The 25,467-nt window shown below is 42.7% G+C and overlaps 1 pseudogene; it reads left to right on the plus strand.

The window, feature by feature from the left end:
• Nucleotides 1-243: 243 nt before the first annotated feature.
• On the plus strand, nt 244-16,478 carry LOC147959836 (uncharacterized; annotated as a pseudogene).
• Nucleotides 16,479-25,467: the final 8,989 nt, after the last annotated feature.

Below are 25,467 nucleotides of genomic sequence, written 5' to 3' on the forward strand. Positions count from 1 at the left end.
GCACAGTCCGCGAGGGAGAGGGCGTTGTAGTAACCAAACTTCTCGTTGTTTTACGAGTTGACACGTTGTAGCACTGCACTCGATATATTTCAATAATTTACGTTTATAGATGCATTAATTACAACGCATGCATGCATGCCATGACTCTCCTTTTTATACTTGCATGTGTTGATTTAATGCACCTTGAAGTAGTATGAATATGTGATGGTAAAGCTTTGTAATGCCCCGTCCCTAAAGTGAGAGATGTTTGTGCATGAGGAGGGCGAGATCATGCAGATAGAACAGGACCCGACGATGGAGCTCTCTATGGTCTCGATGGACCTCACCTTGCTCCACTGCCCCTTGTGCCTCCGCCCCTTGAAGCCTCCAGTGTATCAGGTTCGAATACACCTCATCTGTTTGGCTGATCGAGGAAGGTGTATGTTTCTTGATTGATGTGCTATTCGATTGATTTGTGCAGTGCAAGGTAGGGCACCTGGCCTGCGCGGACTGCCGCGTCGAGCGCCCTGGGAACCAGCGGCAGTGCCAGAAGTGCGAGCATGACGGTGGCTTCGACGTGCGGAACACGGGCGGTGGACGCTATCCTCTCCTTGGTGAGGGTGGAGTGCCCGCATGAAGATTGTGGGCTCTACGTCACTTACCACAAGCTCGCCGATCAGCAGAGCGTGTGTCCGCTCGTGCCCTGCAAATGCCCCGTGTCCGTCTGCAGCTATGATGGCCCGCCGCCGGTGCTCTCCCACCACAGCAGCACCGTGCATCCCCTGCCCGTGCACAGGATCCAGTACGGCAAGGTCCTCCAGCTTCAAGTGCCACTATCGGAGCCATGATACGTCTCCAACGTATCTATAATTTTTTATTGCTCCATGCTATTATATTATCTATTTTGGATGTTAATGGGCTTTATTTTACAGTTTTATATCATTTTTGGGACTAACATACAAACCGGAGGCCCAGCCCAAATTGCTGTTTTTTTTGCCTATTTTAGAGTTTCGCTGAAAAGGAATATCAAACGGAGTCCAAACGGACTGAAACCTTCGGGAACGTGATTTTCTCAACAAACGTGATCCGAGAGACTTGGAATGGGCGTCAAGAAACAATCGAGGAGGCCACGAGGCAGGGGGCGCGCCTACCCCCCTGGGCGCGCCCTCCACCCTCGTGGGCCCCTCATTGCTCCACCGACGTACTTCTTCCTCCTATACATATCCACATACACCCAAACATCTAGGAGCACCACGAAAATCTAATTCCATTGCCGCAACCTTCTGTACCCGAGAGATCCCATCTTGGGGCCTTTTCCGGAGCTCCACCGGAGGGGGCATTGATCACGGAGGGCCTCTACATCAACTCAATGGCCTCTCCGGTGATGTGTGAGTAGTTTACTTCAGACCTTCGAGTCCATAGCTAGTATCTAGATGGCTTGTTCTCTCTCTTTGGATCTCAATACAAAGTTCTCCACGATTCTCTTGGAGATCTATTCGATGTAATCTCCTTTTGCGGTGTGTTTGTCGAGATCCGATGAATTGTGGGTTTATGATCCAGATTATCTATGAACAACATTTGATTCTTCTCCGAATTCTTTTATGTATGATTGGTTTATCTTTGCAAGTCTCTTCGAATTATCAGTTTGGTTTGGCCTACTAGGTTGATCTTTCTTGCAATGAGAGAAGTGCTTAGATTTGGGTTCAATCTTGCGGTGCTCGATCCCAGTGACAGTAGGGGAAATGAGACGTATTGTATTGTTGCCATCAAGGATAAAAAGATGGGGTTTATATCATATTGCATGAGTTTATCCCTCTACATCATGTCATCTTGCTTAAGGCATTACTCTGTTCTTATGAACTTAATACTCTAGATGCATGCTTGGTAGCGGTCGATGTGTGGAGTAACAGTACTAGATGTAGAATTGTTTCGGTCTACTTGTCGCGGACGTTATGCCTATATACATGATCATGCCTAGATATTCTCATAATTATTTGCTTTTCTATCAATTGCTAGACAGTAATTTGTTCACCCACCGTAATACTTATGCTATCTTGAGAGAAGCCACTAGTGAAACCTATGGCCCCCGGGTCTATTCTCCATCATATAAGTTTCCAATCTACTTTATTTTGCTATCTCTTACTTTGTTTGAGTAGGTATGAGGTGACTCGCGCGTGGTCTCCTACTAGATTGATACCTTGGTTCTCAAAAACTGAGGGAAATACTTACACTGCTTTACTACATCACCCTTTCCTCTTCAAGGGAAAACCAACACAGTGCTCAAGAGGTAGCAAGAAGGATTTCTGGCGCCGTTGCCGGGGAGATCTACGCCAAGTCAAGATATACCAAGTACCCATCACAACTCTTATCCTCCGCATTACATTATTTGCCATTTTCCTCTCCCCCACTTCACCCTTGTCGTTTTATTTGCCCTCTCTTCTCCATTCCCCTTCTCTTTTCCCGTTTGCCTCTTTTGCTTGTGTGTTGGATTGCTTGCTTGTCACGATGGCTCAAGAAAATACTAAATTGTGTGACTTTACCAATACCAATAATAATGATTTTATTAGCAATACTATTGCTCCTCTTACCGATGCTGAATCTTGTGAAATTAATACTGCTTTGCTGAATCTTGTCATGAAAGATCCGTTTTCTGGCCTTCCTAGTGAAGATTCTGCTACCCATCTAAACAACTTTGTTGATTTGTGTGATATGCAAAAGAAGAAAGATGTGGATAATGATATTGTTAAACTTAAGCTATTTCCGTTTTCGCTTAGAGATCGTGCTAAAGCTTGGTTTTCGTCTTTGCCTAAAAATAATATTGATTCATGGAATAAGTGCAAAGATGCTTTTATCTCTAAGTATTTTCCTCCCACTGAGATCATCTCTCTTAGAAACGTTATTATGAATTTTAAGCAACTTGATCATGAACATGTTGCACAATCTTGGGAGAGGATGAAATTAATGATACGTAATTACCCTACAAATGGTTTGAATTTATGGATGATTATACAGAATTTTTGTGCCGGATTGAATTTTGCTTCTAGAAATATTTTAGATTCGGCCGCGGGAGGCACTTTTATGGAAATCATTTTAGGAGAAGCTACTAAACTCCTAGATAATATTATGGTTAATTATTCTCAATGGCACACTGAAAGATCTACTAGTAAAAAAGTGCATGCAATTGAAGAGATTAACGTTTTGAGTGGAAAGATGGATGAACTTATGAAATTGTTTGCTAATAAGAGTGCTCCTAATGATCCTAATGATATGCATTTGTCTACATTGATTGAGAATAATAATGAATCTATGGATGTGAATTTTGTTGGTAGGAACAATTTTGGTAATAACGCGTATCGCGGCAATTTTAATTCTAGGTCGTTTCCTAGTAATTCCTGTAATAATTATGGTAATTCCTACAACAATTCTTATGGAAATTATAATAAGATGTCCTCTGATTTTGAATCTAGTATTAAAGAATTTATTACCTCGCAAAAGAGTTTCAATGCTTTGATTGAAGAAAAATTGCTTAAGATTGATGAGTTGGCTAGGAATGTGGATAGAATTTCTCTTGATGTTGATTCTTTGAAACTTAGATCTATTCCACCTAAGCATGGTATCAATGAGTCTCTCAAAGCCATGAGAATTTCCATTGATGAGTGCAAGTAAAGAACCGCTAGGATGCGTGCTAGGAAAGTTTTCATGATAATAAGGATGAAGATCTAAAAGTTATTGATGTGTACCCAGTTAAATCTTTGTTTTGCAATATGAATCTTGATAATGATGGGACTAGAGATGAGTCAACTTTAGTTAAAAGGCGTTCCAATGATTCAGAGTTTTTTGATCTTAATGCTAAAATGGATAAAAGTGGGATTGAAGAGGTTAAAAATTTAGATAGCAATGAACCCACTATCTTGGATTTCAAGGAATTTAATTATGATAATTTTTCTTTAATAGATTGTATTTCCTTGTTGCAATCTGTGCTAAATTCTCATCATGCTTATAGTCAAAATAAAACTTTTACTAAGCATATCGTTGATGCTTTGATGCAATCTTATGAAGAAAAACTTGAGATGGAAGTTTCTATCCCTAGAAAACTTTATGATGAGTGGGAACCTACAATAAAAATTTAAATTAAAGATCATGAGTGATATGCTTTGTGTAATTTGGGTGCTAGTGTCTCCACGATTCCAAAAACTTTATGTTATTTGCTAGGTTTCCGTGATTTTGATGATTGTTCTTTAAACTTGCTTCTTGCGGATTCCACTATTAAGAAACCTATGGAAAGAATTAATGATGTTCTTATTGTTGCAAATAGGAATTATGTGCCCGTAGATTTCATTGTTCTTGATATAGATTGCAATCCTTCATGTCCTATTATTCTTGGTAGACCTTTCCTTAGAACGATTGGTGCAATTATTGATATAAAGGAAGGGAATATTAAATTCCAAATTCCATTAAGGAAAGGCATGGAACAATTCCCTAGAAAGAAAGTTAAATTACAATATGAATCTATTATGAGAGCCACTTATGGATTGCATACCAAAGATGGCAATACCTAGATCTATCCTTGCTTTTATGCCTAGCTAGGGGCGTTAAACGATAGCGCTTGTTGGGAGGCAACCCAATTTTATTTTTATTCCTTGATTTTTTAATCCTGTTTAGTAATAAATAATTTATCTAGACTCTGTTTTGGTTGTGTTTTTTTGTGTTTAATTAGTGCTTGTGCCAAGTAGAACCATTGGGAATACTTGGGGAAAGTCTTTTTTATCTTGCTTTAAAAAATAGAAACTTTAGCGCTCACGAGAATTGATGCCATTTTCATTTGGAAAGTGATATTTAGTTAATTCTTTTTGAAGATGATTAATAGATAAATTACTCATGTCCATCAATTTATTTTAGAATTTCTGGGGTTCCAGAAGTTTGCGTTAGCTACAGATTACTACAGACTATTCTGTTTTTGACAGATTCTGTTTTTCGTGTGTTGTTTGCTTATTTTGATTAATCTATAGCTAGTAAAAGAGTTTATAAACCATACAAAAGTTGGAATACAGTATGTTTAACACCAATATAAATAAATAATGAGTTCATTACAGTACCTTGAAGTGGTGTTTTGTTTTCTTTCGCTAACGGAGCTCACGAGATTTTCTATTTTGAGTTTTGTGTTGTGAAGTTTTCAAGTTTTGGGTAAAGATTTGATGGATTATGGAACAAGGAGTGGCAACAGCCTAAGCTTGGGGATGCCCATGGCACCCCAAGGTAACATTCAAGGACACCAAAAAGCCTAAGCTTGGGGATGCCCCAGAAGGCACCCCCTCTTTCGTCTTCGTCTATCGGTAAGTTTACTTGGAGCTATATTTTTATTCACCACATGATATGTGTTTTGCTTGGAGCGTCTTGTATGATTTGAGTCTTTTCTTTTTAGTTTACCACAATAATCCTTGCTGTACACTCCTTTTTAGAGAGACTCACATGATTTGAAATTTATTAGAATACTCTATGTGCTTCACTTATATCTTTTCAGCTATATAGTTTTTGCTATAGTGCTTCACTTATATCTTTTAGAGCACGGCGGTGGTTTTATTTTATAGAAATAGTTGTTCTATCATGCTTCACTTATATTATTTTGAGAGTCCCTTAGAACAACATGGAAATTTTCTTTTAGGAATAATATAAAAACTTTCATAGAAGTGCATTGAATACTATGAGAAGTTTGATACTTGATAATTGTTTTGAGATATGGAGATGGTGATATTAGAGTCATGCTAGTTGAGTAGTTGTGAATTTTAGAAATACTTGTGTTGAAGTTTGTGATTCCCGTAGCATGCACGTACGGTGAACCGTTATGTAATGAAGTCGGAGCATGTTTCATTTATTGATTGTCTTCCTTATGAGTGGCGGTCGGGGACGAGCGATGGTCTTTTCCTACCAATCTATCCCCCTAGGAGCATGCGTGTAATACTTTGTTTCGATAACTAATAGATTTTTGCAATAAGTATGTGAGTTCTTTATGACTAATGTTGAGTCCAAGGATTATACGCACTCTCACCCTTCCACCATTGCTAGCCTCTCTAGTATCGTGCAACTTTCGCCAGTACCATAAACCCACCATATACCTTCCTCAAAACAGCCACCATACCTACCTATTATGGCATTTCCATAGCCATTCCGAGATATATTGCCATGCAACTTTCCACCGTTCCATTACTATGACACGCTTCATCATTGTCACATTGCTTGCATGATCATGCAGTTGGCATCGTATTTGTGGCAAAGCCACTGTTCATAATTCTTCATACATGTCACTCATGCGTCATTGCACATCCCGGTACACCGCCGGAGGCATTCACATAGAGTCATATTTTGTTCTAAGTATTGAGTTGTAATTCTTGAGTTGTAAGTAAATTAAAGTGTGATGATCATCATTATTAGAGCATTGTCCCAGTGAGGAAAGGATGATGGAGACTATGATTCCCCCACAAGTCGGGATGAGACTCCGGACAAAAAAAAGAGAAAAAAAATAAAAGAGGCCAAAAAGAAAAAAAAGGGGAAAGAAGGCCCAAAGAAAAAAAAATGAGAGAAAAAGAGAGAAGGGACAATGTTACTATCCTTTTTCCACACTTATGCTTCAAAGTAGCACCATGATCTTCATGATTGTGAGTCTCCTATGTTATCACTTTTATATACTAGTGGGAATTTTACATTATGGAACATGGCTTGTATATTCCAATGATGGGCTTTCTGAAAATTGCCCTAGATCTTCATGAGCAAGCAAGTTGGATGCACACCCACTTAGTTTCTTTTGTTGAGCTTTCACACAGTTATAGCTGTAGTGCATCCGTTGCATGGCAATCCCTACTCACTCACATTGATATCTATTGATGGGCATCTCCATAGCTCGTTGCTATACCTAGTTGATGTGAGACTATCTTCTCCTTTTTGTCTTCTCGACAACCACCATGCTATTCCACATATAGTGCTATATCCATGGCTCATGCTCATATATTGTGTGAAGATTGAAAAAGTTTGAGAACATCAAAAGTATGAAACAATTGCTTGGCTTTTCATCGGGGTTGTGCATGATTTAAATATTTTGTGTGGTGAATATAGAGCATAGCCAGACTATATGATTTTTTAGGGATAACTTTCTTTGGGCATGTTATTTTGAGAAGACATGATTGCTTAGTTAGTATAATTGAAGTATTATTGTTTTTATGTCAATATTAAACTTTTATCTTGAATCTTTTGGATCTGAACATTCATGCCACAATAAAGAAAAATTACATTGAGAAATATGTTAGAAAGCATTCCACATCAAAAATTCTTTTTCTATCATTTACCTACTCGAGGACGAGCAGGAATTAAGCTTGGGGATGCTTGATACGTCTCCAACGTATCTATAATTTTTGATAGCTCCATGCTATTATATTATCTATTTTGGATGTTAATGGGCTTTATTTTACACTTTTATATCATTTTTGGGACTAACATACTAACTGGAGGCCCCGCCCAAATTGTTGTTTTTTGCTTATTTTAGAGTTTCGCCGAAAAGGAATATCAAACGGAGTCCAAACGGAATGAAACCTTCGGGAACGTGATTTTCTCAAAAGACGTGATCCAGGAGACTTGGAGTGGGCGTCAAGAAACAATCGAGGAGGCCACGAGGCAGGGTGGCGCGCCTACCCCCCTGGGCGCGCCCTCCACCCTCGTGGGCCCCCCGTTGCTCCACCGACGTACTTCTTCCTCCTATATATATCCACGTACCCCCCAAACATCCAGGAGCACCATGAAAACCTAATTCCACTGCCGCAACCTTCTCAACCCGAGAGATCCCATCTTGGGGCCTTTTCCGGAGCTCCGCCGGAGGGGGCATTGATCACGGAGGGCCTCTACATCAACTCCATAGCCTCTCCGGTGATGTGTAAGTAGTTTACTTCAGACCTTCGGGTCCATCGCTAGTAGCTAGATGGCTTCTTCTCTCTCTTTGGATCTCAATACAAAGTTCTCCTCGATTCTCTTGGAGATCTATTCGATGTAATCTTCTTTGGCGTTGTGTTTGTCGAGATCCGATGAATTGTGGGTTTATGATCCAGATTATCTATGAACAATATTTGATTCTTCTCTGAATTGTTTTTTGTATGATTGGTTTATCTTTGCAAGTCTCTTCGAATTATCAGTTTGGTTTGGCGTACTAGATTGATCTTTCTTGCAATGGGAGAAGTGCTTAGCTTTGGGTTCAATCTTGCGGCGCTCGATCCCAATGGCAGTAGGGGAAATGACATGTATTGTATTGTTGCCATCGAGGATAAAAAAGATGGGGTCATCTTGCTTAAGGCGTTACTCCGTTCTTAAGAACTTAATACTCTAGATGCATGCTGGATAGCGGTCGATGTGTGGAGTAATAGTAGTAGAGCAGAATCGTTTCAGTCTACTTGTCACGGACGTGATGCCTATATACATGATCATGCCTAGATATTCTCATAATTATTCGCTTTTCTATCAATTGCTCGACAGTAATTAGTTCACCCACCATAATACTTATGTTATCTTGAGAGAAGCCACTAGTGAAACCTATGGCCCCCGGGTCTATCCTCCATCATATAAGTTTCCAATCTACCTTATTTTGCTATCTTTTACTTTCAATCTATATCATAAAAATACCAAAAATATTTATCTTATTATTATTATCTCTATCAGATCTCACTCTTGCAAGTGGCCGTGAAGGGATTGACAACCCCTTTATCGTGTTGGTTGCGAGGTTCTTATTTGTTTGTGTAGGTACGAGGTGACTTGCGCGTGGTCTCCTACTGGATTGATACCTTGGTTCTCAAAAAATGAGGGAAATACTTACGCTGCTTTACTGCATCACCATTTCCTCCTCAAGGGAAAACTAACGTAGTGCTCAAGAGGTAGCAAGCCACGACTCTTGCTGTTCGCGGAGGAGGACGGTCGCACGTTTTTCTTGATTAGTGGCGTGCTCGACATCGCCGTGTCGGTCGTCTGCATCAGAGAGGGGGCATCCCCACTCACTACTGCAGGATGCTACTAACGTGACACTATGATCAGAGACCCTTTCACGAAACTGTGTGCGATGCATTAATCACAAACGAGGATGTAAAAACCCATCAAAAAAGGTGCAAAACATTTGCAATGGAGGATGCATCAAACACGGTTCAGATTTTAGTTGCGTGTGCGATCTAGGGCATACGATTCAGTCCAATGAACTGTTTGTGATGACGCGGCAAAAATAAAGAAATGGGCAGCCTGATGAAGGCGTGTGAAATATAGAGCATACGGTTCACTCGGATGAACTGTTTGTATTTAGGGAACACAAAAGAAACGAGCAGCCAGATGAAGGTGTGTGCGATATACAGCATACGGTTCACTCGGATGAACTATTTGTGATTAGGCAACACAAAAGAAACGGTCGGCCAGATCAAGGTGTGTGTGATTGAGCGCATACGCTTTAGAAGGATTAAATGTTTGCGATTAGGCAACATAACAGAAATGGGTAAGCCAGATCAAAGTGTCTGTGATTGATGGCATACACTTCACATGGATGAACTGTTTGCGATTAGCCACAACAAACTGAAACAGTTAGATAGATCAACGTGTGTGCGCTAGACGGGCATACCCATTCTAATTAAAATAAGTGTGCGTGATGCTAATAATGAGCGGGCACGGTTGTTGGAACAGGACATGTGCTGACATTGCCTATTGCGGTGCACCCTATGGTGCAAACGCCATGTATGCGGCCAAGAAGGCGTACGTGCCCACGTTACGCCTTCCAGGAATAGTGCCACACTTATAACCATCAGTAAATTTCGAGCATGCGTCTCGTCACAATATTTTTTAGAAGAACAGGGAGGCTGCATCCCATCACATTGCAAATTGCAAACCTGTTCACACCGATCAAAACCTAAACGGTTTCCCACTTAGGAGCGTATTACTATGCAGTTATAAATACTACTACTCCAAGATGACTACACATTCCTCCTCAACTCCTCATCCACAAAAAGTCTAGAACAAACAAGTCATTCATCACCGTTCCCTTCCATCCGCCATGGCCAGCGTGAGTTCTGGGTCAAGATATTGCCACCAGGGAGAGGCGAGCCTGGAAGCGGAATCACGAGAGATGTTCCGCCTCACCGCAAAAGCAGCCAACATGTCCCGCCGCACGGCCGTAGCAGCAGAGAGGTCCCGCCGCGCCGCCGAAGCTGCACGGAGGACCCGCCGTGCCGTCGATGCAGCAGACCGGTCCGACCATGCCGCGAAGCAGAAGAGATGTCCCGCCGCGCCGCGAATGTAGCAGAGATGTCCTCCCGCACCACAACAGGTTGGGAAAATGTCTCGCGAGCAGGCGACAACTCTTACAGGCGCATGCGTGCCCTGGTCCTTAGGCAGATGGATCAGATCTCCAGGTGTGCGAGGTTGGAGGATGACCTGAAAGTCTCGTTTGAACAATCTACTGACGTCATTCGGCAACTAAATGAGAGCAACGCGAAGCTCCAGGCCGAGCGCGACCTGCTAAGGGTGAAGATCATCAGAAGTGCGGAGCAGCAGGAGCAGACCACTGCCTTGTTGAAGAGGACCAGCGTCATAGTCGAGAAACTTATGGACGAGAATTCTATGATGTGCATCGAGCGCAGAAGGCTGGTGCAGCAATCTGTGGTTGCTCTCAACCAGCATCTTGAGGACAAGAAATAGCTCGTTGCCGCCCGCCGCGGAGACTATTTCCCGCGGCCTTCAGCAACACATCAAGAAAGTAGATATCAGCGAGCCAAATCATTGTCTTCCTTCTTGTTTTTCCCTTGTGTATATCGGGCATTGCCGCAAGTGGCTTTTTTAATTATGTTTATAAATATGTAAGACAATTATTATCCAATATCATCGTCCTTATATTCATCATGCTTGCTATAAGTCGCAGTCGATGCTATATAGGTCCGTCGGATCTTACATCAAGATCCATGCAAAACTTTCTTTTTAGATTTTTATTTTTCTCTCTTAAATCTCAGTCCAGTGAGACATATAGCCACGCCATAGAACAGGTGCGCGAACGCCATTAATGGAGACATTGGGAGGGAGGTGCGCGGTGGGTAGTAGTCAAAGGGCTCTCCTCCCGATGAGCACGCGCAGGGGTCTGATTGCACGCCTCCCGTACTCAAATAGCTACCCTCACGACACCTCCTAGCCAATAAAAAAAGGGGACGCATGGCCGCACGTAATTAGTAAGTCGAACACCCACGGTTTCAATAATACTTGTCTTTCTTATTTGTAACGTGACAACATTTGTTCCAAAATGACTTTGTTGATTGTTAATCTATGCGCCTTTGCAAATCGGACAGAAAATTACCACAACATGTTGGTGCCATGTCATGAGACCATGCCAAGTTTTATGATTTTTAGGCGTGTTTTGGAATTACAGGAATTAAAAAACCAAGTTTCTCAATCTTTCCGGCCGAGCCACGACACCCAGATGTTTGAATTTCACTCCCATCTCTTGCATGGGACCTACAAATTCACCCAAGGACACACATGTGATTTTTCAAACAACTTTGGTGCACTGGAGCATGTTCTTGTAGTTCAAATTTGAATTTTGCACATTAAATGCCCAGAAACTCAACTAATGTATAAAAAAGGCCAAACAAACCCAAAATAATTCCAAAATTTAGCACGGTACTTCTATTTGATCTAACCTGGCTGTGTAAAAAAATTAAGGCGGGAGAAGCAAGTGTACGTATGTTGTTTCGCACATGGAGGTGATACGTTCCCTCTCGGAACCACGAGCCTTCTCGAGGGAAGCTAAGGAAGTCCTGGATTAGGGGGTCCTTGGACAGCCGGACTCTATACTTTGGCCGGATTATTGGACTATGAAGATACAAGATTGAAGACTTCATCCCGTGTCCGGGTGGGACTCTCCTTTGCGTGGAAGGCAAGCTTGGCAATTCGGATATGTAGATCTCCTCCCTTGTAACCGACTCTGTGTAACCCTAGACCCCTCTGGTGTCTATATAAACCAGAGGGTTTAGTCCGTAGGACACAAACAATCATAATCATAGGCTAGCTTTTAGGGTTTAGCCTCTAAGATCTCGTGGTAGATCAACTCTTGTAATACTCATATCATCAAGATCAATCAAGCAGGAAGCAGGGTATTACCTCCATCGAGAGGGCCCGAACCTGGGTAAACATTGTGTCCCCCACCTCCTGTTACTATCAGCCTTAGACGCACAGTTCGGGACCCCCTACCCAAGATCCACCGGTTTTGACACCGATAGAAGCTCCGGTTTGCAAGAATCTTACACTAAAGCTTGTCCCAATTCGGCCAAAAAAATACCGTAGCATGTTGGTGCCATGTCATGAGACCATGCCAAGTTTCATGATTTTCAGGCATGTTTTGGAATTACAGGAGTTAAAAAACCAAGTTTCTGAATCTATCCGGCCGAGCCACGACGCCCAAATGTTTGAATTTCACTCCAATCTCTTGCATCTTACTTAGAAATTCACCCAAGGACACACATGTGATTTTTCAAACAACTTTGGTGCACTGGAGCCTGTGCTTGTAGTTAAAATTTGAATTATGCACATTAAATGCCCAAAAACTCAATTAATGTATAAAAAAGGCAAAACAATCCCGGAATAATTCCAAAATGTAGCATGGTAGTTCTATTTGGTCTAATCTGGCTGTGTAAAAAAATTAAGGCGGGAGAAGGCAGTGTACGTATGTCGTTTCGCACACGGAGGTGACACGTTCCCTCTCGGAACCACGAGCCTTCTTCAGGGAAGCTCCGGTTTGCAAGAATCTTACACCAAAGCTTGTCCCAATTCGGCGAAAAAAATTACCGCAACATGTTGGTGCCATGTCATGAGACCATGCCAAGTTTCATAATTTTTAGGCATGTTTTGGAATTATAGGAATTAAAAAACCAAGTTTCTCAATCTTTCCGGCCGAGCCACGACGCCCAGATGTCTGAATTTCACTCCCATCTCTTGCATGGGACCTAGAAATTCACCCAAGGACACACATGTGATTTTTCAAACAACTTTGGTGTAATGAAGCATGTGCTTGTATTTCAAATTTGAATTATGCACATTAAATGCCCAGAAACTCAATTAATGTATAAAAGGCCAAACGAACACGGAATAATTCCAAATTTTAGCATGATGCTTCTATTTGGTCTAACCTGCTAGTGTACAAAAATTAAGGTGGGAGAAGGTTGTGTACATATGTCATTTCGCACACGGAGGTGACACGTTCCCTCTCAAAACTAGGAGCCTTCTTGAGGGAAGCTCCAGTTTGCAAGAAGCTTACACCAAAGCTTGTCCCAATTCGTCCAAAAAAATTACTACAACATGTTGGTGCCATGTCATGACACCATGCCAAGTTTCATGATTTTCAGTCGTGTTTTGGATTTACAGGAATTAAAAAATCAAGTTTCTCAATCATTCCGGCCGAGCCACGACACCCAGATGTATGGAATTTATTCCCATTTCTTGCATGGGACCTATAAATTCACCCAAAGACACACATGTGATTTTTGAGCAAACTTTGGTGCATTGCAGCATGTGCTTGTAGTTCAAATTTGAATTATCCACATTAAATGCCCAGAAACTCAATTAATGCATAAAATGCCAAACGAACCCGGAATAATTCCAAATATAAACACGACACTCATGTACTAGTTGCATGTTCACTGTATGTAAATGTTCTAGCAATTCGAACACCATCCTTTCCCTCCGTAACACCATTTTGTCTTTCAAAACATAATGAAAAATCAGGTATACCACAAATAGTTTACTAGAAAGAATCATGTGGGATGCGATATAAAATATCATGGTGAACCGTCTTGTCTGGCTTACACGGGAAGCTTCGTCATCTACGGTCCAGCACCCGTGCTTGAACCACACTTGCGCGCCAATTTCTCGTGGCACCGAGCAAAATTTTTTTGCCACCGCGGAAATATCTATCTCCCCGCCCCCTGCCTCCTACCAAAAGCCACATTTTCCACTGTTCCTCCTTGTTTTCCAAGTTCAAACCTTCAGTGTTGCTTACTGGCAGCTCAGCCTCCTCGCCGGCGACCCTTCTTCTTGCAGCGCCGCCTCCTCGCCACCGACCCTTCTTCTTGTTGCGCAGCCTCGTCAATATGGTCAGGTAATCCACACCCCACCCACACCATCCTCCTCCTTTCCCGTCCCACATGCCCGGACTGACAGAGCGACACATTCCACCGAAATCACTACCCCCTCCTCCAATTAAGCGCCGCCCAAAGCCATTTTACACGCAGTATAACGTGGAGCTGAGTAGCATGTGGCCGCACACGCGAATGAGGTCGCTATGGCTGCCATGCGTGTCGACCACCAGATCTTGGAGGAGCACCTCGTCTTCGAGGCCACTGTCGACACCGCCGCGCGGTTGTCTACTTTAAAATACAATTCGTGGCATTTTCTCGAGGCCACCGCCAGTGCATTCTAGTGGTTTGTCCTCTGTAATGTTAATATGCAATATGATGTTTAGTTAACAGTTTGGTCCTTCGAAATGTGATGTTCAGTTAACACTTTGGTCCAACAATTGCTACATTTCATAGTACTATTCTCAAGCATTCTTTTTTGGTTAACTGTCTTATCTTCTAGTACATGTTTCTATTCTGTAATGTCGTGCTCAGTTAACTATTTTGGTTCATTTGGTCTGTTGTCCATTTAACTATTTGGTTCAGTTCTGCAATTTGATTTTCTTTGCTGTGGGTACAATTTTGTATTGTTATGCATGTGACACCAATCGAATTTGGCTGTACTCAATACATATTCTACTGATAGTATGGCAACTCTCAGTTAACCTTATCAAGATCTTCCTTATGTGTGTTGCAGGGAAACAATGGGAGAAACTATGGTTTACCATCGAGGTTTGTTCAAGCAGGGTCCTTGGGCTAATATCACATTATTGTGCAGTTGCAGGAATCATTCTCATATTTAGTTTTCTTACAATTTGGTCTTGCACATGTAGGTCCTGCCGTCAGAGGCTTAGACCCACTGTTCGACCCATTTTGCATGTGGGGAAATGAGATGTCCATGAATATCAGTCAAGTCAAGAAACTCAGAAAGATTGTTAAGATGAAGAAACTTGCGACGAATAACAGCAAGATCTTTGTTTGCACAATGAAGAAGACGTCATTCAACTATAGGATGGTACCAACTCTATTACCTTGTTTTTACCCCTTTCGCCATTTCAAAATTTACAACAGCGATTTATACATACCTTTGTTTTCAGTACTTTTCAAAGCATTGCACCGATGATTACCTCTCAAACCACCTGCATGGTCAAGAGGCGAGGAAGGTATTCATTCAACACCCATGGTACAATATTGAAGTCTTGCTGAAGAGGACGAAGGTTGGGCGGGCAATTATCCATAGCCACTGGCCTAAAGTTGCAAGGACATTGAACATCACTGAAGGCTCAATATTACCCTTCCGCTTCTGCAGTTTCCCAGATGAGATTCATTTGTCTATTTACCGTGTATGATGCTACTTTCCAAAGGTTTTTGATGCTGCATGTGAAACTTGGTGCTGTTGTGTAATGGCGTAACTAAGTGTTGAAGTTATCTGATGTAATTCGATTATGAAATCCTGGTTGCTTTTATACGGATATGAAATATTTGGCATGTTTTATAAGAAATATCAGTTTGATTAGTACATGGATTATCAATAATAGGATAATTACCCTGCTTATTGGGGTTTTCTATTGCAAACGGTTACTCAGACATCACCGTGGGCGATCAACTCAAATAACCCGCATGGTTTCTAGAAAGTAGGTGTGTTTGATCAACTAACAATCATACATGGCTTCTGGCAGCGAACTATTTGTGTTAGGCCACCTAGCACAAACATTTCCACACAAAGAACTATGTGGGATGTACATACCTTCGGAAATGATTTTCTGGGATTCACCGTGTGGGATGTACATACCTACAGAAATGATTTCTGGGATTCACCACGTGGGATGTACACACCTACGGAAATGATTTCTGGGATTCACCGTGTGGGATGTACATACCTACGGAAATGATTTCTAGGATCGACCGTGTGGGATGTACATATGTACGGAAATGATTGGGTTTCCATGCCTCGCCCGATCGCACACGGCCCCAGCCTGGGTCCCAGGAGGGCCTATCCCCGATGATTTCTAGGTCGTGTGGGAAGGACCCCCCTATCGCCACACTCACTTGGCGACGGTTCCAAATGTCGTTGCGGGAAGGGGTTTTAAACCATTTGTTTAGGATGTCGATGTGCCTTGACTGCCGCACTACGTGGCCAAGCTGTGGGCGAACGCCCCACCAGGGGAGCCCAAAGGCAGGACCGACGCCGTCAAGGTGGAAATGGAGGTGACAAGAAGCAAGGATCACGGCGAGATCGCCGTGCAAGAGCTGACCTTCTTCACAGTTCCGCCCAAGCTGCTGGCCGGGGCTAAGCTGGTGTCCCTCCACATTCAGATTGACAAGCTCACGTCCTAAATGATTCTACAATGCCTTCTGTTTATCTTAGTAATATGCTAATATAGGGGTTAGCTCGGTCTACTTTAGCTTAAGAGATGGTGGGTTTTGGTGGCGATGCAGCAATTACTTCGACATCAGATCAGCAGTTAAAGTAATTTCCAACAGTCGAATGTATATTTTGTCTCTATTGGATATAAAGATTCTTTCGGTAAGAAGTATAACGGCAACAGCTTATATGCTTGTTTGTTCAGGAAGTGTTGCATACTTGTGCGAGTTGACGCGACACATCAAAGTAGTACTACTACTAGTAGTAGTACTCCCTCCGATCCTAATTTCTCTACACTTAAGTCGAGGCGCATATACCAAGGAGGGCCTGGTTGTGTCTATACTTGGACAACTCACCCGACTATGAACCAGGCAGACGAAGCTCGTGTCGTGTTGGTGCCATGTGCGGCCCGCACAATAACCAAAACTTCGCGCCTCCAGCTTAGCCTCTGCGTTTTAAACTTCTCAATCTCAAGGCCAAGGAGCAACATGAAACCTATGATAGAGCCAATCGGACGGTCGAGAACACTACAATTCGTAGCTACAGATGCGTGTGTGAGAGAGGACGAGTGCGTGCGTGCACCTCTTCTCTTCCTGTAAAACGTACAAAACTGAGAGTACAAGTGTATGTGGGTGGGATCGATCTAGGGAGCTAGACATGGTGCATGCGAGAAGTCCCAAGAGATAGGTCTAATGCGTCTGAAAAAAACTAGTCTATACCCAGCCACGAGGCTATTCCTGTCGAACGCCCCAATAACTTAGTTTGATTATGCCTAGACAACATGATTTAGATCTTGCCAACTATCACATGTGTTATACGATGTGGGCCAATTGACTTTATTCATGCTCATACTTTAGTTTGGCAGAACACAATCGAAGAGCTTTTTGACAAGATGGAGAGAGAAGAAAAAAGAGAGTGGACATTGGGATTTTATTTATTAGGAATTTTAGGGCATTTCACCCTAGCTAGTCAGATATGTATCCGACGGTGCCAGTTATTGCACGTACACGGCAGTAGAAAAAGAACTACCATGGCATATGCCACACCACGGCTGAGAACACGTGCCCACGTTACGCTATCCAGGAATAGTGCCGCACTTCGAAACTAGAACCGCCAATAAATTTTGAGCTTGTGTCTCGTCACATTGCAAACTACAAAAGAATATTCACCACTCATCATTTACCTTGGTTGGTGATATTTCTGAATTGAGCCCTATAAACCGGAAAGGAGGTAGTACTACCATGCTATATTTAATTACAAACCTGTTCACACCAATCAAAACCTAAATGGTTTCCCACTTAGGAGTGTATTTGTACTTGGTTATAAATACTACTATGCCAAGATGACTGCACATTCCTCCTCAACTCCTCATCCAAAAAAACAAACAAGTCATTCAGCATCCTTCCCTTGTGTCTGCCATGGCCAGCATGAGTTCTGGGTCGAGGGATTACCACCAGGGAGAGGCGAGCATGGAAGCGGAAGCATGAGAGATGTCTCGCCTCGCCGCGAAAGCAGCCGACATATCCCGCCGCACGGAAGTAGCAACACAGAGGTCCTGCCGTGCCGCTGAAGCAGCACGGAGGTCCCACCGCGCCGTAGATGCAGCAAACTGGTCCGGCCATGCCGCGAAAGCAGCAAAGATGTCCCGTCGTGCCGCGAATGCAGCAGAGATGTCGCGGCGCGCTGCGGCGGCTTGGGAAAATGTCACGCGGGCAGGCAACGACTCTTATAGGCGCATGCATGCGATCGTCCATAGCCAGATGGATCAGATCTCCGGCTGGGCGAGGTTGCAGGATGACATGAAAGCCTCGTTTGAACAGGCTACCAGCATCATTGGGCAACTAAGGGAGGGCAATGAGAGGCTTCGGGCTAAGCACGACCTTCTGAGGGCGAAGAGCGTCCGAAGTACAGAGCAGCAGAAGGAGACCAATGCCTTGTTGAAGAGGACCGGCGTCATCATCAAGAAACTTATGGACGAGAATGACATGCTCCGCATCGAGCGCCAAAGGCTGGTGGAGGAATCCATGGATGCTCTCAAGTAGCGTCTTGAGGACACGATAAAGCTCATCGTGGCTCGCTGCGGAGACTAGTTCCCGCGGCTTGCAACAACACATCAAGAAAGTAGAGATCAGCGAGCCAGATTGTTGTCTTCCTTCTTCTTTTGCCCTTGTGTATTTCAGGCGTAGCTGCATGTGGCTTATTTAATTATCTTCTTAATTATGTAAGAAAATTATTATCCACTGTCTTCTTCCTTATATATTCATCAGTCCTGCTATAAGTCGGAGTAGATGCTATATAGGTCCGTCAGATCTTACATCAAGATATGTGCAAAATTTTCTTTTCAATTTTCTTTTTTCTCTCTTCAATCTCAGCCGAGTGAGACTTAGCCACACCATTAAACAGAGGCTCGAGCGCCATTAATGGAGACCTTGGGAGAGAGGTGGACGGCAGATGGAGGTCAAAGGGCTCTCCTCCCGATAAGCACGCGCACGGGGTCTGATCACACGCCTCCCGTACTCAAATAGCTACCCTGCACGGCGCCTCCTAGCTAATAAAAAAAGGGCATGAGTGGCGGCACGTACATGGTAAATAGAACGCCCACGGTTTCAATAATACTTGTGTTTCCAATTGTAACGTGACAACACTTGTTCCAAAATGACATTGCTGATTGTTAATGTGTGCGCCTTCGCAAATCAGACAACAAAATTACCACAGCATGTCGGTGCCATGTCATGACACCAAGACAAGTTTTTATGATTTTCATGTGTGTTTTGTATTTACAAGAATTAAAAAAATCAAGTTTCTCAATGTTTCCAGCCGAGCCACGATGCCCAGATGTTTGAATTTCATTCCCATTTCTTGCATGTGACCTAGAAATTTATCCGAGGATACACATGTGATTTTTCAACCAACTTTGGTGCACTGGAGCATGTGCTTGTATTTCAAATTTGAATTATGCACACAAAGGTGACACGTTCCCTCTCAGAACCACGAGTCTTCTTGAGAGAAGCTCCGATTTGCAAGAAGCTTATACCAAAACTTGTTCCTATTCGGCCAATTTTTTTGCCACAACATGGTAGTACCATGACATGACACCATGCCAAGTTTCATGATTTTCATGCGTGTTTTGGATTTACAAGAATTTTAAAACAAAGTTTCTCAATGTTCTCGGCCGAGTCACGATGCCCAGTTGTTTGAATTTCATTCCCATTTCTTGCATGGGACCTAGAAATTCACCCGGGGACACACATGTGATTTTTCAACCAACTTTGGTGCATGGGAGCATGTGCTTGTAGTTCAAATTTGAGTTATGCACATTAAATGACCAGAAACTCAATTAATGTATAAAAAAGGCGAAACGAACCCGGAATAATTCCAAAATTTAACAGGGCACTCATGTAGTTCTATGTTGCCTCTGTAAAGAAACTCAAGGGGGTAGGGTATATCGTTTCACACTCAAAGGTGACACATTCCCTCTCAGAACCACGAGCCTTCTTGAGAGAAGCTCCGGTTTGCAAGAAGCTTATACTAAAACTTGTTCCAAATCGGCCCATTTTTTTACCACAACATGCTAGTGCCATGACATGACACCATGCCAACTTTCATGATTTCCAGGCGAGTTTTGGATGTACATGAATTTAAAAACCAAGTTTCGTGATGTTCTCGGCCGAGTCACGATGCCCAGATGTTTGCATTTCATTCCAATTTCTTGTATGGGACCTAGAAATTCACCCAAGGACACACATGTGATTTTTCAACCAACTTTGGTGCACTGGAGCATGTGCATGTATTTCAAATTTGTATTATGCACATTAAATGACCAGAAACTTAATTAATGTATAAGAAAGGCCAAACGAACCCGGAATAATTCCAAAATTTAACAGGGCACTCATATAGTTCTATGTTGCCTCTATAAAGACAATTAGGGGGGAGGCAGCATATAAAGACAACGAGGCTTGTTGAGAGAATCTCCAGTTTTGCAAGAAGCTTATACCCAAACCTGTCCCAATTTAGCCAAAAATTATACATATGAAAATAGGGTTTAGATTATCCTGAACATATCGCTACCTAGACCAATGTACTTAGATTTGAATTCAACATAAAATGGATACAAATATTTGAATTGGAGATCGTATGGTACATGTAGTTCATCATGAATTATGATTACTGCTATATGCATGTTTTTTGTTATCAAGATAATATTTAAATGATTGTATAACTTGACAGCAATCGTATTCAAATAAGGACAATTGATTCTAATTTAGTCCATATGGTAGATGATAATATATATGTTCATAGGGTGCAGTAAAATGTTCATATATGATGGAAGATCAAAATTTAGGACTACATTCATTATAAACCGCAAGGTCACCTAACGATATATTCGATTTCAACATAACGTGTATTCAAAAATTGAAATTCGAGATCCTAGCATTTGTAGTCATATAAAAAGGGACATGACTCTTTCTTTTGATGGGAATTGCTTTGTTTTTTGTTGTTGTTGAGGGAAGTGCGAATCGATTTGGTACTGTACAGGGTAATCTTGTTCTCCCATTTTTTTACATTTCTTTGTAGTTTTTTTAATAGCAATATAGTAAAAGGGTACCTGACTCTCTTGTGTCTTGTATGAATTGTTTTTTTTACATGTTAAGTTTGTTCTGCCGAACAAGGAATCCGCGCCTTGTTATCCCGAAATTTTCAAGCTCGAGTATCTTTTATCTCATCTGCTTTGTAAATCCCGCCTCTACAACCCGCAATGCGCCTTGTTATCCCGAAATTTTGATGCGCGCGAAAACTCCCTCCTTATCTGAAATCAGTCCCACAGCCCAGACATGTGGAATCCCCCTTCTACCCTTCAGCCGGAAATACTGGCTCAACGTCGCAGTGTCAAACCCGGTAGGGGTACGCTGGTAACTTAACCTACATTTTGGACAAGCGCGTCCCTAAGACATGGCTGCCCCCTACCTTCCCCTTCGTCCCCCCATTCGTACACCGAGGCCGCCAAAACCCATGAAACCCCACGCTCCTCCGTCGGCCTCCTGACCCCCGCCCAGCCGGAGACTCTTCCCCGACGACATCGTCCACCACAACAGCTCGCAGTCCCTCATCCACCGCACCAGATGAGGATCCATCGTCGATCTCGTCGTCCTACCGGATCAGCCACCCCACCCTCCACCTCCAAGGAGCTGCCCCGACATTCGCCTCGTCTATCACACCACCTCCATCCCCACAACATCGTCTTGACCTGCCCCACCAGAACCGCAGCACCCTCACCAATTCATCCGATGAAGTCGAGGCCAACTTGGCGCCACCAAGGAGGTTCTGCACTCACCGCTGCATTTTATCTTTTATTCGATCTCACGGGGCTGCCGGTGCTCGATACCGAGCAGCCATGGCGGGTCTCCATCGACGGCGCCATCACCGGCCACTTCATCCATGGCATCTCTCCCCCATGTCGTTGCTTCCTCGATGGTGACTTCCAAACTGGCACTAAATGCAGCTGCTCCGGCTCTCGCTCATGCTGCTCCTGCTGTTGCTCCGGGTCTCGCTCGTGCTGTGGCTTTGTTCTTGCTGTCGGTCGCACTGTTGCACTGCTCTTGCTTTCGTTTTTGCTGCTGCTCTGCTCTACTATTGCTGTCGGTCGCGCTGCCGCTCCGCTCATGCTCTCATTTGTGTTTCTGCTCTGCTCTTGCTCGCTCACGCTGCTGCTATTGCTGCTACATGACCTCCGGCAGCTACAGGAGTTGTTGCTTTAGTACTCGCTCGCGGTGCTGTTGCACGACTTGCTCTCTGCTATGCGTTCCCTGCTCGAGCGTCTGCTGATTTAGATCACTGCTTCTCTTCTACTAGTGCTCGTATGCCCTAAACATCTATTGCAATTCTCTGCTACTATTTCAATCAGTTTCGACAGTAAAATTCAATTTCGACTATACAGTTTAGTTTCTTCAGTTAAGTTCAGAGTGAACAGTATTTACAGCATATGTCGGAGCGGCCGTAGCGCGGCTGATGCATTTTAGATCTAGCACTTTTTGGTGATGTATTTTACATCACCTATTGCAGATGATATTAGAGTCCCACTTCATAATAACATTGTCTGTCTTGTCCTGCTTCAGCCTTGCCGCCGTACACCTCACCGGAGCTGCTCCAACGACGAAACCGTCGATCACAGCGGAGCAGTACCCTCGGCACCGTTTCCAAAGGCCTCAGATCTTCTTCCCCACCTCCGACAGTCACACCAGCATCACCATCCTCCACGTCCAACCCAATGATGTTGAGGTCGACAAGCCTATGCCAAAGAGGTTGTACACTCTTCGTATCACTTTGTTACTCTACATTCGTGTCGATCCCTCATGGATCCTTTGCTATGGAACTACTATGGTACTACTATTCGTGCATTTGGTTAGAAGGAGTGGAGCAAAGAAAAACTGAAGGATTTTTTCCTTTGGTGTCTCTTTCAAAGGAAAAACGTAGGAATTTTAATATCCACTTGGCCGTCCTTTTCAAATTAATATGCATGAAGAACGGGACTAATTGCATTACTGGCATAATAAGATTCTTATTTTTTTAATTTTCACATGGTTTGACTTTAATTTGACCATGTGTCTCCATTCCTGTGTTCTTCCAATTCATGTGAACCAAACACCTAGGTTGACAGAAATCCTATGTTTCCAAATGCTCTGTTTTGCACGTGCGTTCCTATCCTGCTCATGTGTTTTTCCTGTCCCTGTGTTTATAGAATCCTCCAATTCTAAGGAGCCCTTACAGATTTTACTTCATTTCAGATAGGCGTCAAAGAAAACTCTGTGTTATGTCCTGCTCCTGCCGTGCCGTCATCCACCCCACTTGAGGTGCACCATCGACAGAAGCATTCACTTCAGCAGAGATTGCCCTGCAGACTTTCTTTCGCCGCCTCAGATCATCTTCCCCATTGTCGGCAGCCACACCAACTGCATTACCATCATAAACTGAGTAGATGAACCTGAGGACTACACAGTTCCGGAAGAGAGGTCGCAGTCTTTCATGTTTGCTTACATTATACATTGGCTATTATTACCTGCTACTATATAATTCAAACATGAGTTTTAAAATGCCCGTGGGTCTCATATAGAGGCAGCAACGAATAGTATCTATCTACTATCTGGTTCATCTGGGGTCTTCTATGTGGTTCATATTGGGTGGGCAACAAACAGTAGATGATCCATTGTCTATCTTTTTAAACTGAAGGTATAATCTACCTCCTATCATCAGTTTTGGATCTATCCACTCGTTTGCTACCATCAGTCTTGATTTCTGCATGCACCCCTTAGCCCTTACAAAATCTCACTATTTTTTATTATGCATGTCAGTTATTGTACACAACTGTACTGAACATGTAGAGAAAAAGAGAATACCGTTGCGTGGGAATATAATGTCATGCAGACAACGCTCCATGGTGATCGAAGTGCCCCCCCCCTCTCGCCATTCCAGATTGTATTCCAGAGGAATATAACTGTTCAGATGGGGATTCAGAGGGAGCCGACCACTCCTATTAACCACCTGAGGTGTTTGCTCTAACCTGACAAGTTGATGTTGGTCATATCATGCATATGGCGCATCACATTGCTTACATTATACATTTTATATGTCATCGGCTTAGTTTAGATTTGCTTTGTGTGAATGCCACCTGTTTGGTTTCTATATCATACTCCCACCGTTCCTAAATATTTGTCTTTTTAGAGATTTCAACAAGTGACTACATACGGAGCAAAATTAGTGAATTTACACTCTAAAATATGTCTATATACATCCATATGTGGTAGTCCATTTGAAATCTCTAAAAAGACAAATATTTAGGAACAAAGGGAGTATATGGGAATTATGCAATGCCATCTTCTTTAGCTTGGCATCATATACGTGAATCATGCAATGCCATCCCGTTTAGCCATTCATCATATATGTGAATTATATCGTGCCATATTTTTTTCATAATGTATCCCATTTGTCAACAATGTTTATACATTCATCTACTCTTCCTGTGCATCATCCATTTGAGTCGGTCATGGGAAAATCAAGAGTGAAAACAAGGTCTTCTGAGCAGTCAGTGCTACCTGTCGATCCAGATTTCTTGCTGGTTACAGATAGCTCCTCAGAGGAGGATTCAGAGATAGATGACTAGTCGTATCCCCCCCGAGGTGCATGCTCTTACATGGCAGGGTTATATTGCTCATACCATGCATATGGTGTCTTGCATTGCCATGCCATCTGCTTAGATTAGACATGCTTTGTATGAATGCCTCCTGTTTGCTTTCTATATCAGATATGTGAATTATGCAATGCCATGTTTTTCAGCCAGTTACCATATATGTGAATTGTGCACCGCCATGTAGCCAGGCATCATATATGTGAATTATCTCATGCCATCTTTTTTTTCATTACGTATTCCATTGGTCGACAATCTGTGTATATTGAACCACTCTTCATGTGTATCAGCCATTTGAGCCAGTCATGGAAAAATCTAGAGTGAAAACAAGGTCTTCAGAGCAGGCAATGGTACCTGTTGAAGCATATATCTCGATGGTTACAGGGAGCTCCTCAGAGGAGGATTCAGAGACAGATGACCAGTCCTATATCCCACCTGAGGTGTATGCTCTAAGTTGCAATGTTTATATTTCTCATATCATGCATATGATGTCTTGCATTGCTTAGTTTAGACATCATATGCACAATATTGAATTCCATCTGCTTAGTTTAGAGACCATACATGCGAGTGCCAGCTGCTTAGTATATGAATCAATTATGTCAATTATATCATGCCATCATGTATAGTTAGACAACATGTATGTGAATTATTTCATCCCAACCTATTTTAGAAAGACATCATATAGTTTTGCCATGTCATCCTGTTTAGATACTTATCATATGTTGAATTATACCATTATATCCTGTTAAGTTATCCATCATATATCTGAAACTGTGCCATGC

This window comes from Triticum urartu, chromosome 7A, assembly GCF_056163025.1.
Source record: "Triticum urartu cultivar PI428250 chromosome 7A, HENAU_Tu73, whole genome shotgun sequence".
Lineage (NCBI taxonomy): Eukaryota > Viridiplantae > Streptophyta > Magnoliopsida > Poales > Poaceae > Triticum > Triticum urartu.